Source organism: Tigriopus californicus, chromosome 5, assembly GCF_007210705.1.
Source record: "Tigriopus californicus strain San Diego chromosome 5, Tcal_SD_v2.1, whole genome shotgun sequence".
Classification (NCBI taxonomy): Eukaryota; Metazoa; Arthropoda; class Copepoda; order Harpacticoida; family Harpacticidae; genus Tigriopus; species Tigriopus californicus.
This window is the reverse complement of record NC_081444.1, coordinates 7,800,213-7,815,981: the sequence shown is the minus strand read 5'-3', so window position 1 is coordinate 7,815,981 and position 15,769 is coordinate 7,800,213.

Below are 15,769 nucleotides of genomic sequence, written 5' to 3'. Positions count from 1 at the left end.
CAATGACAGGAGCTCTGAGACTTGAACGTACTCTACTTGGTCGATAGATATGTTCCTCTTGTGAGTACTCGTATGTGTGTATAAACGTGGTATGGCACACGTGGAAAAATGAAGGGATGATGACTCTGAAGATGACGACAGAGATGACTTTGGATTTCATTTCAGTTTCATGACCAGAAGAAATTTGAATGGAACGACTCATGAATGTGCAAGAAAGAGACGAAGAACCACGAGGAGGACAAACTCTTTTCGTTTTAGCCCGCGTTCCTCGCAAAAGTATTGCGCAATTCAGGTCTGACTTTAAGATTCCCCGCGTTGCATCTTTTGTTCTCCTCACGTCGATGCAATCATGGATGATCCTCGATTAACAATGGGATTATTGAATGTGCCAAAGGCTAACCTTTTTGGAACCACATTCCATCTGGTTTCGTTCAGACAGCCCGCTATCTATGCACGGTGTTTTTTCCAATTTTTCCTCGAACTCCTCTCATTGCGAGTAGTCCACACAACGGTTCGCTTAACCGTGACCATAAGGCCAAATTTGGAGTCGACCATGACTTGATCAGTTGTTGATTCGTCTTGGTGGTCTTGGGCCAGGTACATACAATGAATTGTTCTCCTTATAGGTAGGTAGATAGGTAGATAGGTAGGGAGGTAGGGAGGTAGGGAGGAGACGATAATATAATCCCAGTACAAGAAATAATTAGTGTCACACTCTTAGTTGATTAATTGAAAATATCATCATTGATTTCAATTGAAAACAAAGGCAAACCATTGAGCCTCAGATTAATAGTCTTGCCTGGTATGAGGCTTTTTTGACACGTCATCAAATGAATTATTCAAATCAAACCCATCAGCTTGACTGTTGTTGTACTCACCATTTGGCAATGGGCTCTAATACCTCCAGTCTTCCTGAATCGATTATTGATTCCATTCGATCTTCTAGCCTCCGTTTTGTAATTTGCCCCCTTATCAGTTATGCTTGGCTCTGATGGCCTTTAAATGGATTTTTTGGCTCAAGCAAGGGTTATCCACTCACTTGAACTATAAAAAAGCTATCAAGTACAAAAAATCTTTTTTCTGCAAAAAATACTTTTTGATTTCATCTCGCCAGGCGCATGGACAAGAGTCTTGGAAACGATCGAAACATCATTATTTCCCGTTCTCGTTAATGGACCTTGCTCCCAACCATTTAATTGCGAACTGGCTAACTGAAGCTCTAGTGGGTACTAACGTAGGACCCCATAATATTCACGAGTAGGATGTGCCTGAAAAGAAAGGGTCCTCGTCTGGTTGGTAAGAACGTACCTTGGCTGCTTGCTTCATAGCTGCGATGGTTTTGTCTTTTTCCTCTAATTGGGCCCGGTATAAATCCACGCTCTGACTCTGGCGGAGTTTGTGATGGGCGAAAAATCGATTTTCCTCTCTCTGCAAGCAAGGAAGAGAATGATGTTTCATTTCCTACGGTACAAAACGCACCTCTACTCTGGCCATGTCAGCATTATTGGGAAGCATGGAAATATGTTTCCTTTTACGGGATGTTACACGGTTAATATCCACTTTGCATACCACGTTAACGAGGCACTTGTCTGTTCAGCAGTCTTTGGGTACTTGTCAATGTTTTGAATGGAAATTTACTAGGAGCGCATCAAATCATGAATCGACAAACGTGCACCTTCGTAATGGACTTGATTTGTGACATTTCGGCTACCCATCAAGCCTCGCTCGAAGCTCTCCCAGCTCATCCTTCGCCTTGTTCTGGACAGGTAACATTCATTGCATTGCTCGATAACTCCATACTACTCAAACTACGGCTACGTAGACGAATTCATTTCAGGTGGAAGTGTGGTGTGTGTGTGTCGTGAGAAATCGTTTTCAAATTTGACGGAAGCACAGTTAAAGTGCTCGCTTTCGTGTTTAATAGTGGTACATGTATTGAGAGTTGGGCCATGAATGATGCTCAAGGCGCCATCTGACATGAAGCTTCATCTCGTCGTTAATGCACAATGGTGTCTTCCCATTAAAGCATGCAAACAATTAAACAGCTCGGAAAAGCTTTAACGGTGCTTCCTTCCAAGATTCATTCGTCTTGTGAAGAACCGACAAGTCAGTCTGGCGTCTGTCGAACCGATTTTCTCCGCCTGAGTCCGGATCCAATGCTTTGCGACTCTGAGATTTTGAGAGTCGTTTGGATGGACAGAATGCATCATCCTGCATGCATATACGTACGAACCTAGTACACTCCATCCACGTTCTACGTTCCGTGCATGTCATCCACTTGTCATTGGAGGAGATGGATGGATGACATTTGACATTGGGTTCTATTGTAATCGTTCCATGTTGACATTGCACTTTCGGAAGTAACCACTTAAAATCTCGTAATAAGTCGATATTATCTGACTATAACCTCTACACACTCGATGTCGAGGAGAAGTAGTACTCTGTGAATACATAGGAAAGAGAACAAGATCCCATGTAGGCTGCCCGGTGGGTGATTACATTTTTTCGAGGCTACCTCAAATAGTCAAATGGAATGTGCTAAAGCCTCCAAGTTTTGGATTGTGTTCCACTCGGATTAAACCTTGGCTAGCATTGCCTTGGCCAAAAAAACTCCTTGTGCTCATTTGATGATGCCAATTACCCATGACCCAAACTTAGTGAGGGGATACGAAGTTTGAGATGGAGGGTTCCTGTTTCATCTCATCCTACGTCAAAATCATGCGTTTTACAGTCCTTCTCACACTTTAATGCCAGTAGTGTACCTGCGCTGCAATAGCTCCGTGGATATGACAACGACATACGTACTAGGTGTTTGTGGTTGACTTTGAGCACTGCTTAGAGATTCGCATGTTACGGCCCAATCTCTCCGACAGTTTCAAAGGAGGCATAAAGTGGTGGTAGAGTGGTCTTTTGTAGAACTCATAAGCCCACACGTAATTAATCTTGAATCTTCCTGAAACTCATCCCTTTCCTTCACATCCTCGTCCTTCATCTTCTGTCTCCTTATCCTCTCATTCCTTTCCTCATTACTACTACAGTATTACTACTAGTACTACTACTACTACTACCACCACTATCACTATTATGATCGCCATCATCATCATTCTCAAAGGATTAGTCACAAAATCAGCTTCTAATTATAGACTGCACCCTCGCTCAACCCATTTTGGGCTAAACACCGCACGCATTAACTGGCGTTATGCATGATATGTACTCCACGATATGTGTGTGAGTGTGTGCGTGTGTGCGTGTGTATGTGTACACTGACAAGTCGCTTACTTTGGAAAGATTCCTCTTCCAAGACCTTGACGGACTAGATTTGGCCTGACACAGGCTGAATTATTTTATCACTAGCACTATCGTTATCCCTTTAGGAGCGTCTAGGCTTACGATGTTTACAAAAAAACCATGGTGCGAGATTAAACAACGCCGTTGTTTGGAATTTTGGAATTCCACCCCCTCGCCCACCGACATCCCAATTAATTGGTTCCATCCCTCAAAGAGTTGAACGGGCAACACCAACAACACACCCAAGTGATTGTGTCAAGCTATTGATTCAAAGAATTGAACTCGAAGAGTAATCGATCAAACCACGACTTCCAATTGACAAAGACGAATTGCTCCGGAAGATGGATAAATGCTAGCTAGCTTCATGCCTCATAAGTAGGTAAGTGCTATCCAGATGCAACAACAATGCCAACACCACAAAGGTGTCCAAAAGCATTAGTTCAAACAAAAACTATTTCGTGAAATATAAGGCGACCATCCATCAATTGTAAACAAAAAGTTTCAATTGTGAATGAGCTTCATTTCGTCGTTTGGGTTTGAGAATGGAAGACACGGTAGATCAAGGAGTCAAGTTCCCATCAAGCATGATGTTGTCTGAGACTCCCAGGACAACAAAGATGAGCTAGCTCATGATGAGCCTGTTGTGTTGCTCTAGCCCATCTTAGATTTTGCATCTTGTCCATGTTTTGCATGAGATTTATCTACTGATTGGTCACTTGACTCGGGTGGAGTGAAGTCGATCGATCCCCAAACAAGAGGGATGTTGTATTTGTGAACGCATCTCAGATGCTTCCCAGCCACCATGATTATTATCGTCCATGGTAACACCACCCCAATCACCCCCCCCCACACACACACACACACACGGAGAGAATTCGTTCATGTCAGGGGGTACAAAAAGAGCATTTGCGAGATCCGCATCTTCTTGAAAAGGATTAGGATTCATGTAAATCTGATACGGAGTCCATCAGTCCATTGACTGGTACAGACAAGTGTAGATTCATTATCTGATTTCCGGGTTGATCTCGTGCACTGATAGAAAACATATGGAGGTCTTTATCCCCAATAGATGGCCCCTGGTAGGTATTGTCAAGCTACAATTACATGTACGTACGAACATTAGTACAGTACCAAAGCTAGTTCGTGAGCCCTAATGTATTATTCTGAGGGCATTCCAGGTCTGCCAAGATTTCCATATGCGATTTGGGTGATTAAGCCCCCCCCCCCTCCAATCATCCTCAAGGGTATCATTAGAGGCCATATTCATAATGAAAAGGTACATTGAACATTCCAAAGTGGTCATCGGGTATGAAATGTACCCACTATCCGACTCGGGGAGGTTTTGGTCTCCCTCTCCTCCAGATTGAGATAAAGTTTTTGCATCCCCTGATCGGTTGATCTCGCTCAGAGGGTTCTTTTGTATATTGTGCGATGCTACGCACACTAGTACAATCCACAGTCCACATTGGATAATTGACCGGACTTGTTTTTGTGATCTTGACGCATCCCACCATCCTTGAAGTGTAATGGCAGTCTGCCAATACTTGCAATACTTGGTCATCCCCCTTGACCCACCCCTTATACTAAAAGCTGGCATAGGCTGGAAAATGGTCCCTCTCCGACAAAAAACTCGAATTCAGGTCGACAGAGACTGAGAGGCTGCGTTTTTAATCTCGGCCAACGGTTCTCAGGTACAGTTTTGTTTATATTGCTCCGTATGCCATCATGTTGCGTTTCATTTCCAATCCAATCTTGCCTTCTTTCTTTCACGATGATTCTCCCAAGGCGTCAGGTGTTGAGGCTCAAAAATGCTGCAAGTGCTCGAAGTTTGTGTGACGTTTCATTTGCCAGAAACACGACAAAATGGGATGAAAGGCGAGAAGAGCTGACAATCCCTAGCAGTAAAAACGGCATGTTCGGTTCCCTGGCCTATTTTCCATTTTATGCGATTGCCTCATGGCGAGGAGCTATCATTGTCCATTGCATGATTGGGCCTACCCTAATAGGTAGGCCCTTTTCAAGACCAATTTCGAATCGTGCCAATGCCGCCTTGGAAACTCGGAGGTACTTGGGATGGGAAGCATGCATAGCAATTCATGAATTCTTTTTTTTGGTTCTGTACCCTAGTGCATCCCAGTGTCTAACAAGATCAGGTTGAAGCTGAAATGAAGTTTTCATACCCTCGGCTTTCCATTTCCGGAGTCATTACTGCTTGTGGTCCTCCGATCGCCGGTTTGCGCCTCATTTCCGTTTGATCTCGACACGCTGTTTGACCTTCTTGGCCTTGGAATGAAGGAGCTCAAACTGGGGCTATCTGGGGATTCTTGTGCCACTCGGAGCTGAAAATCAGAGTAAATTCGTCCTTAGGTCTCATTTGATTTGAAATGTACGCACATAGTTGAACCCACTTCAGTGGTGGAACCCTTCGTCCCGCTTTGCTCAATTGCTCTTGGCCTTTCTCTGCCGGATTTTTGCAATCTTCTCGAGGTTTCTCGATTCTCTCTATTTTCTGTATCAATGTATTGACATTGCCCATAAGTTTGAGATGGTCTTAATCGTGCATGATGATGGTGTTCGAAGGCTCCAGGTGAACCATTTTTCTCCCGCACTCAATTGAATTACCATTGTATTATCAACCTTGATCCAAAAATCCTTTCCCAGCCTCTAATTTGTTCGTGGATGGACTATTCCGACAAAGACCTTGCTTGCTGCTCGAATGGAACTAAGATCTCGAACCACTTTTGGTACTTTTCAATCATGCACATGTACCTTGTACGAGGCTGACTGGCTCCAAATGAGTGGATGAATGAATGAACTAGAAAAGGAGCAGCGAAGCAAGTAATAAATTTTGAATCTCTGAGCGAGATGGAAAACGTCCACCTTAATCCAGCGGGATTCATTGTGAGCGAAAACAGGGACGGAGACTCGACGATATGTAAATTTTAAGGCGTCATTTAACTCTACAGGTGGCTCGGTAATATTTCTTCCTTACTTTCCTTTCCCGGGCTCTGGGACCTGGCAATCATGAAAGTGGTTTCGAGTGGAACAGCAGACTCGGTGGGTAGCTGCTCCTTTTATGTTTTTTGCTCGCGAACTATTTTTATATCGCTCCCTACTCCAAAGGATCTTTGACCAACTCTGAAAGAAGTTCAACTTTTTTTCTTCTTCTTCTTGAGAATTGTTTTCCCTCGGCTACTTTTCACGGCAGAAAAGAAGAGCACCAACCAAACGCACCAGCCTATCTATTCTTTCGTTTGACAATTAAGGAAAGCTGGAGGCAATCTCGAAAAGTCCAAGCGTTCATATGATGTTCCCATTTGCTGATATCCGTATCCAGTATCGTCGTGTATGTAGGGAAGGGTGGCTGGAAGACGACTGACTCAAAGAAGAAAAATGGGAAGCATCTTTCTATCCATGGTCCGAAAGTGTTTTCGCCCCTCGAGGCCATCGAGATAAAGAGGCTATTAACAGTGGATGGATAGATGGATAGAAGGAAGAGGCTGAAGCGGCTATTTTTCAACCCCTCCTCGTGTTGAAATGTGAACAACGAGAGGAAAAGCCCACGAAGAGTGAAAATGAGTGTAGACGACGGCGATGATAATAAAAATTGATGAGATTGAGCGGGCCCTGGGTTTCGTCACGAATCTCAAAAGAATCGGAAATAGTGGTCTCCACCCGCATTCGATTTCCAAGGTGTTTTCGAAGCTCATCGATTAATACGTAGATACACGTACGTGGTTAAGATTGGTGAAAACGTCTCGTCGTTCTTGTCTTGTATTGCTTTGAGAACAAATTCTTGGGATACTTTCTGCCTTTCGGTTTGATGGATGGGAAAGACATTTTATCGTCTTGCCCCCCAGCCAACCATCAGACTCCAATTGGTTTTTCGTCTTTGTCGTTTCTAAGTGATTCTGAACTTGAAATGCGGCAGGCATTCCTTGGCTTCACCTCGGTTTGGCGAGGCTCAGGAATGCGTATTATCTAATCGAATGAGGATTGAGGTGGCCCATCCATTCATTAATTCAGGTCCTGTGGGGCGAAAGTTGGCTGAGAATGTGCGATGTGCAATTGCACAACGAGATTGCGGCTGCTTCCAAGACCAAAACTAACCCTATGGATTATTCCCATTATGTTCGGCCATTGTGAAAACGTGCCAAATTTCACACCATTACTTATATTGCTATCCCTCACCGATTAGAATCGACTGATTACCAGAAGAATAGGAAGGACAAACGTACCATTCATGTGGGATGAATGTACGTACCTAATTCTGGTGCCAAATCGAATCCAATAACATTGGTTTCGCGCAACTCTTGACGTTTTTTTGCCAAATTCGTAAGACCCAACCTGCCATTTTTCGTTCAAAAATGTCCCACAACAACGGAAATCGTGATGATACTCCTTTGCTTACTAGACGCTACCAGTTCCATGATAGCTAAGTGTCTGACAAGTGGATCATTGTTTTGCGATACTGTCGATGTCCACGTTCAACAATTGCCAATACCGAATGTACGTAGTACAGTACTCGTAGAGTAGCAAAGCAGTTCGCTTGCAATGAACAACATAAGAGTGAGCTCTTGAGTTTATTCCCTCTCTTTCTTTGTAAGTGTAGCTGACTCGTGAGTGAGTCTAATCTTGAGAACCTGAATCACGTTATATGTTGGAATTGTTGTGCTTGTACGTACTTATGTAGTGTACTGTACATGGTCCCAAAATCAAGAGAAGGCAAAGGTAAAAAGATCATTGTTGATTGGACCGGCTTGATCACGCATTCTGACCATTAGTTAGTTCCTCTATTTTTTCTTGTGGCACCTCGGATTATTTGCGTTTGTGTTGGACTCGCCTAAGGTACAAAGAACTCCAAATTACGCATCCAGGAATGTGTTTTGTCAGTGGCTAACGGGCATTAACGAGGGTCCCCTTATGGGAGTACGTACAATTTCCACCGATTTTTTCCCCCACCTTACCCTCCTCCGATCAAGGAGATCATTCTTTAGAATAATCGGCTTAGCCCCGACGACGGGCCCATTGTTGACATCTTTGGAGACGATTAGGGAACTTGGAGCTTTTAGCTGCCTATACATGGGACTTTTTGGAGGAACAGAAAAAAGAGAGGTGTCTCATCCTTAGCATTTTTTACCAGGTGCATTCGGACGACTTTTATTTGGACATTCGAGCCAAGGGGTATTTGGAAGCTTCATTGAAGGTGAAAGTGGTTCTACAAGTGGCCAACCAAGTAAGTTCAACTACCTCTTCTGCCACTTCAAGACGACCACGGACACAAGAAGAGGCAAAGCACGGCCAAGAAGAAGACGAACAGCAACTACGAATACATGGAATCCCCTGTACCTACGTACTACATGCATTCGAGAGGAAAAAGGTGTTCGCCAAAGCGAGTAAGTCCAAGAGCACCTACCTACCTAGCTAGGTTCCTTATTAATGGAGTGTTTTCCCCGAATCATGGCTTGCAAATCACGCCTTGACACAATGCATCCACTGGCACCTTGACTGACGACCCAACACCATACATATTATAACCAGCTAGCAACATGCATTGGCCAGCATTGCTCAACGATATGAATCCCCTCGGTTTGGGGACAGCTCATGTGCGACTGTGATGCAGACAAGGGTCATGCACGTTCTAATTAGACAATTGGACTACAATACCATCCTTGCCTGGCATTGACAAACAAGCATTGGCAGCTGGAATTGCTCTCTGAACAGGCATTGTACGATGATGGCACTTGATTCAAGAGGCATTTTTCGTCTGGCCTCTGGATGGAGAAAGAAACAAGAAAACGCAAATGGTTCGAATTCGCTCTTGAAACCGATCTGAAATTCTGATGATGGTCGTTAAGAGTGCTCCTCCTACCCATTCCACTAGATCATCTATCAAACTTGGGGGAGTCATTTTGGCCGGAAATTGGGCCCTTTCAGTTTTGTTCTGTGCCCCCGATTTGTAGTCGAATGTCTTTCATTTCTCTTTCAGAGCCAAGCACAAATAGAATCCAGCCAAGACGCAAGTTGCATTAGAACAATGGTCGGTCCTCGGGAAGAGACGCTTTAGATGAGAATGAAAAACGAGAAAAGGACCCCCACAAAGAATAGATTTTCCTTGTTTAAGGAGGATGGATGGATGGATCATCCATCTCATTGATCTACTTTCTGTCATTAGTTAACATCTTGCATTGCAACATTTCTTCGGAGGCTGGCTGACTCAAACCTTCCACAGGACTCGTACTCAGTTCTCCAGACGAACCAAAACTCAAACACTCACCTCCCATCCTTGTACAAGTTTGTATTCAGAGCCTCTCTCCTGATTATTTGTGCTTCGGGCAACATTCCTTTACACTATATTTATCCTCCCAAACCATGATTAAACTTTGATTGGGTAAGATGGCTGAAATCTGAGAGCTCCTTAGTTCGAATGATGACCACATAGGAAACTGCCTCCTTCCAGCATGTTGTAATCATTTGCCATCCAAAGTGCATACATGGTAATTTTGTTAAGGAATTCCACCCAGTTCGTTGACTACTCTGTCGAAGTTTATGTGGTGTCTCAGGTGGTTCTTATGTTTTACTTCCACGATATGACCTGACGGTATGACGGCAAGATGGATTCGTCCATGACCTGAATCAAGAGAGAGGGAGGGAGACTCCTAGTACTGGAATCTGAATGTGGATTTGATCGATGATTAGGACGTGAGGAAAGAGGAAAAGAAGAAGCTTTTGGGCACGATCCACACCTAACAGGGTGCACCATAAGCTAGTACATCCCACCTGTAATTGGGCATCATATCTTTCGATTCACATCTAATTATGAGCGTGCTTTATGTGTGGCAAGGACCGACCCCCTATTCTCGTCAACGACAATTATGGTCTTTATGTTATGTAAGATGGAAAAATAACATGTTATTTATCTGGTTATTAAAATTGAAAGCAATTTCTGTAGGTCATGCTGAGAGAGCTTTGACTTTTAAAATTTCAAGTAAAATCTAATTCCATAATTTCGTTTGTTTCTCCACCCCTTTGAATTAAGAGTGCTCGTCGAACGGAATCCTGCATCGGCCTAGATCAGTCTTTTTCATGTTATTTTCTCAACTTTACGTACCAAGACGAACTTTACGGGCCTTCCTTGAACCACAAACACGGTTGTCGGTAATGAAACGAAACGAGCTCTGAAAGTGGTCTCTCTTGGGGTCGACATATCTTTAAACCCTTTTAAGTGAGGAGCAAGTGGGCCAAATATGGAGGAACGTAGGCCATTGGATCGTTGATCATGATGGATTGGCTCGATTTCTTTGTGTGTTAAAAGCCGTGGGGAGGCACGGGAAAGGGAAGATTCGAGATACGGGAAGCACGAACGAAGGTTTGTCTTCTCAAATCAGACGGATGTAGAACACATACTGCATGTAGGCACTGCAGACGAGCTTCAAAGGAGCGAGCTTGGGTGGTGTAGTGTGTAGTGAGTAGTGAATAGCGAATAGTGGTGCGCATAGTATTTGTTGACTCCTTGAGTGGGTGCCAAAGGTCGGAGGGAAAAGTTGGGTGGAATCTTTACCCAGATCGATTTGATCTCCATTTCTGGGATTTTGGCTTGAGAGATTCCCTTTTTTATGCCTACGTATATACAGTCTACGCGCTGTTCGTGGATGGGACTTAGCTCAGGTGATGGCAAAGCCGGAAAATGACAATTTGTCTCCAAAACGCACTTGATGAGAGAAGGAGGCCAAGACGAACGAGAGAATGAGAGGAAACGGGAATTCTCGACTTGATTGGAGAAACGAACGGGCTCGTCTTAATTGGACTGGTGTTGAGCAAAAGTTCGAAGAAAAAAAACTGAGGCGAGGACTAAGTGAGTGGCTAGCCGAAGGATGGTTGGTGGATTTGGATTTCGACAGAAGTTTAATGGGGGAATAACTGTTTGAAGCTCTTCAATTCATCCAGATTACTCGGAAAAGCTGACAGCCTCACATTAGACTGTTCTCGTGCTTACGGTTGTACAACAAAGCGACGATTGAGTTCGACTAAGAGAATGATTTCAATCTTGAATGACGGACTCTTAGTTAATGGGAAAGTTATGTTGTATTCACTAGTCTGGGAATTTTCATCACGAAACTGTCATGGATCATAATCAAATCATGAGTGGTCGGTCGCTCCCCTATTCCATTAGATGGATCCCTCACGATCCAGCATAATCGCACGGCCACATTGGCGATCCCCGGCGTGGAAAATGTCATTTGAAAGCGGTTTGGCGCAATTCTACCTACGATGTTTTAATGCAATGTGTGATGTGTCAGCAAGCTTTGGAGGAGAAAATCAATTTTTCTTGCCAAACCGTCTTGAGATCTGGTTCAGGTTCTCGCCGGCCAAGCTCAGCTCTGGCTTGGTTGACACGCAAGAATTTGGTTTAGATTGAGGGGGTCGTAACAATATATTCATGACGACATTGCCTCCACCTGTTGTTACCTTCTCGAGCTGGGCTCGGATTTTTGACATTGTTCTCGCGACCCAGAGCACTTTTTAAGCCAATAAAACCCGGCTCAATCGCCATATTTGAAATTGCAATTGCTCTATTGTGGCAAAATGTTGGTGTCCCCTGGCATTTTGGGAAGTTCGCCTCGGTTGCATAAAGGGCCTGTATGTATCATAAAAGAAACGGATTTCTTTGATCAATATCCCCCTTGACATTTTGCTATCCTGCTCTACCATAAAACCCCAGGCCCAGAAACTTCATCCACAAAAGTGATCACAAAACAGATAGTTTTTTTTATCTATGAAAAGTCTTCCATTTTTCAACTTTGTTGATGTGTCTTGTTTAGAGATAAATATTTGCCTATATCTTTGTCTCGTTTCTTGAAAAGAGCATTGAAATGCACTCCATCGAATGGAGGATATCTGTTCCAGCTAATAATTCATTTTACGAAAGTGAAATTGAAACTTCCGTGAATTGGTTCTTCAGGTCATGATGGTGATGATGATGATGATGATGAAGATGATAAGGAATTCACTTATCATACAAACCTCCGTCTCAACCCTCTCATTTTCTTAATGATTCGAAGCATATTGTGGGTACATTGTCGGTAATGATGGAATGAGGCTCTTTATTGAGCAATATATCTTTATCTCTTGGCAAGGTTGTCCCTATTGTATGGTCGCTCGGGAATCGTCGTCGAATAATGATAATAATGGCTTCCTCCCCTCCATTTCGACAACTTTTGACAAGCGCAAGAAAAACAAGGGCCTTCAGAAAAGGCGTTCAAATGGTTTTCTGGGAACATGGCGCAGTTCTTTACTTTAGAGTACACTCGTAATAGGGGTGCATTAAGTCTTCGCCCAAATTGTCTTGTCCCCCCCATCGCCATTTTCAATATCAAATAGAAAAATTTCTCCTCTCTGTCAGTGCATTTATGATCAGTGGGGCCTTTCATTGCGCCAAGTTGGTGAAGACAACCCGACGAATTGCTTAGTATTATTAGGATAGATTAAGGGATTAAGGGACCCTTTTTGACTTCAAAGCTTTAAACCATCTGTGTGAGTTATTCCTGTCATAGAGGTTATCGTCTTCTTCTACGTTTTTTTCTTCACCATTTTAACTATCATCATCATCACCAGCATTATCTTTTCGCTCCTTGGTCAGTCAAGGATATATAGCTAAGTTTAAAGTATCTTGATAGGTTTTCCCCTTCTCCATCTGTGACGATGCCTTGAACAAAGGTTAGTTTTGATGATGGCTGACCAAAATGTCAAAAATATTTTTGAGCTTTTTGGCCATGAGATCTTTAAATAAAATGATTGGTTGGTAGGATGCAATCGAGCAAAGATATTGACGAACTTGGAGGCGCTGCCACACTGCCTACACCATTTTTTGAAAAGTGCGATGATGCATGGTGCAGTCTGACCTTTTGTTGATATTTTCTTCTGGCTTCCGAAACCTTGATTTTCTTCGTCTGGATATACTGGATATATTGATTTCCGGGCGACTTGGCTCATCTTGTACGCCATTCGTACCCACCTGCGAGTACGATCAAGCTCCGTGTGCAAGTGTCTCATGCATGCTCTTTTTCGATCTGGATAATCCGGGATCGGTAAAATCCGGCTCAAAATTGAAAAATACACCCTCTCTCAAAACCAAACCAAGTGCCTAGGAACCGCGCAAGACAATGCGTTATGTACGAGATGTACTCAAAAGTGACGCAAGAGAGGTAAGAACCCATTGAACGGGGTGGAGTATTCCCACCTCCAATACCGAGCTTGACCCACATCGTGTGAAATCCGATTTCAATCTGTGCTCGATCCTCCTTCCCTCTCCTCTTTTTTCCAACCTGCTCTTTCCCAGCTCTTCCCTTCACGCACATCTTAGAGGATTAATGAGCTTAAATAGAATTAATGACCATTTTGTCTCCTTCTCCATCTGCGCTCAAAGGCCAGTTTGGAGGTTGCTCGTTTGCGTGCGTGTGTGTGTGTGTGTGTGCTTCATGAGTGCCAAGCTCTGGGTACTTCCTAACATCATGGTCCTACTCAGAATAGCGATTCTTTTGGGATTGAGGCGAAAGGAGAAATCTCGACGAGCATTCAATAGGTGAGAGAATCGAGGACGAAGAATTAACCTCATGATTATCCTCATCATTATAATAATAATAATCATCATCTGAGGGAGGATAGGCTTGTAATGCGAGGCCGAAAAGAGTGATGAGTGCCGTCATTGAAGGATGATTTGCCTACTAAGGAAGTACGGGGAAATGGCTCTAATCAAGACTCAGAATCAAGTCATTATTCTCCTCGAAATTGGCTTTGAGCAAGATCGTTATTCAGGTTATGCAAGTTGGGCTTGACTAGCGTCAAACCCAACGAGACCGTGCAGTATTTTGTTCCATTATTATTCACCCCTCTCCCTCTGTTTCTCGACGTACATGCGTATTACAGTCCGTAGTGTAGGTACTTGGGTCTCTTTGAAGTTCCGAAACTCAAGAGTGATCCATTACCACGTTGTTAGAGTGGAGTAAGACTCGACAATGAAGGTGGAAGAAATCATTCTCCATTTCCAATGAGTAAGGTTGTGGTTGAATTTTCCTCTCGCCCAAACTTTGAACTGATTGGGCTTCAAATGAACACATTGCAAATGAGAACGCAAGCTGGCCTCTCATAAAGGTGTGTAGAAGTAATTTACCAGTATTGGCGTTCTTCAGTAGTTGGCATGTACTTGCTTCGCTCATTCAAAAGAAAAAAAAATGTCAAGAACTCTATAGAATGCGCTTTGATGGCTGTTTGGGAGATTGAATTGATCTGGGGACATGCGTTTGGTCATGGAAACCAAAATGTTGGTGGAAAGAAAGCTGAGATGACCAGTTGTTAAGAACTTTAGTTCCACTCTCTGATCGCTGTCGCCGTTTAGGAGGTCTGGTCTAAAGGTCGTTAAACCCAGCCTGTCCCATTCAATGGATCACTTGATGAGGGCTGATTTTGTGGGAGGCTGAGAAGTCGTTGAAAAGTGATAATGTAATACCCAATAGCTCCCTGCCCTCATCACGAGTCCCAACAGTTAAAGTGAGCCATATTCCACCCTCCCACTCCCTCTCTTTCTCCCTCCTCTTTCTTTCTGCTTCCTCAGCCCTGAAGTATTTGACAGCAATCTTGGAGGACGTGTTTTCTCACAGGGAGAGACGTGCTCTTGACTGAGAGCTAACTGTATGTACTGCATGATGTGCCCATTATTTCATCCAACAGCTTTGGTCGAGGGGAATGTGAACTGTACATCACGGTCTGCAAATGATGCCTGAGTAGGGGAAAGATCTTGCCTCGATTTCGAGTGATGGTGGTCGTGGTCGTGGTGGTGGTGGTGGTGCGCTGTTGTTGTTGTTGGTGATGGTGGTGGTGGTGGGTGGTAGTGACAGTGGCTTGTTGCTGATCTTTTGCCGATCTCAAGATGGCAAACAAAAGCTCAAGTGTTCGCTAAGTAAATTTGCGCCCAGAGTTTTTAGTTTGTTGGCCGTGTTGGGTTCAATTGAATTTCATCTCAATTCTTTCCATTTTCCCCTTTGCGTGTTTAGGCGAACGAATGTACGCATGCATGAAATGCTGCAGGATTTTCTCACATACCCATCATTTAGTCCTAATGCACATATTTATCAGCCCCTCTTCCTCCCAGGTTTTTGGCTAACGTACGCAGGGCCCATTTGAAGGGGGTCTGACTTTTATTAAAAGGATCCCTGGGGTCACGAGTGCCAAAGTGAACTACCCACTGTTGTATGAGGTCTCTTTTTCCACGAAGAAGAGAACACCATTTTGAGCGAGGTTAAGTGAAGCATGCCTTTTCATGTTCCTTTGGTTTGCTTTGCTCTGTCTTGGGTTGCCAGTTGGCACTTGGCATTGAAACAATGATGTACTCTACATACATACTACAAGCGTATTTCCAGAACAAACTGGGTTGTTTTCAAGATCGGACCACAAAATGGCTGGCTTCCGACAAGGGATGCAAATG